Source organism: Pteropus vampyrus, unplaced genomic scaffold, assembly GCF_000151845.1.
Source record: "Pteropus vampyrus isolate Shadow unplaced genomic scaffold, Pvam_2.0 Scaffold1000009404, whole genome shotgun sequence".
In the NCBI taxonomy this organism is placed as follows: domain Eukaryota; kingdom Metazoa; phylum Chordata; class Mammalia; order Chiroptera; family Pteropodidae; genus Pteropus; species Pteropus vampyrus.
In genome coordinates this window covers 1-641 of record NW_011923806.1, presented here as the reverse complement: position 1 = coordinate 641, position 641 = coordinate 1, and the positions used below count along the sequence as shown (strand labels likewise).

The 641-nt window shown below is 36.5% G+C and overlaps 1 pseudogene; it reads right to left on the bottom strand.

Annotated features, from left to right (window-relative positions):
• Positions 1–277: 277 nt before the first annotated feature.
• Positions 278–396, bottom strand: LOC111735808 (annotated as a pseudogene).
• Between the last annotated feature and the right edge of the window lie 245 nt (positions 397–641).

Here is a 641-nt window from a genome sequence, read left to right as displayed (position 1 = left end):
CCGAAATGAAAAGTATATTAAATGGAATAAACAGAGTGAATTAAGAAGAGGATCGAATGACCTATATAGAGGATGGAAAGGCCAAGGACACTACTCAATCAGAATGGCAAGAAAAGAGGAGCCAAGACTATAATAATAATTTAATAATAATAATAAAAACAATAATAATTGTTTTTTTTTTTAGGTGAGGCAACCCTTGGTTGACCTCACAGATTGCAAGGAACTTGTCAGCTTACGATCCCTTGTTTGTTTGTTTGTTTGTTTGTTTTATTTTTTACGCCTACAGCACCTGGTCTTCCTATGTGATCTGCCATCCAAGTACTAACCAGGCCTGACCCTGCTTAGCTTCCAAGATCAGACGGGATTGGGCTTGTTTAGGGTAGCATAGCCGTAGACTTGGGATACTATTAAATGTAAAAATATCCATGTCATAGGGGTACCGGAAAAAAAAAATGAGACATTGAAGAGCTATTTGAAGAATAATGATAGAAAACTTCTCTACCCTTGTGAAGGATATAGACAAACCAGCCCAGAAAAAGCTCAGAGAATCTCAAAAGAGATGAACTCCAAGAGGCCCACACCAAGACACGTTATAATTTAAAATGCTAAAGATTAAATACAAAGAGAGAATCTTAAAAGCA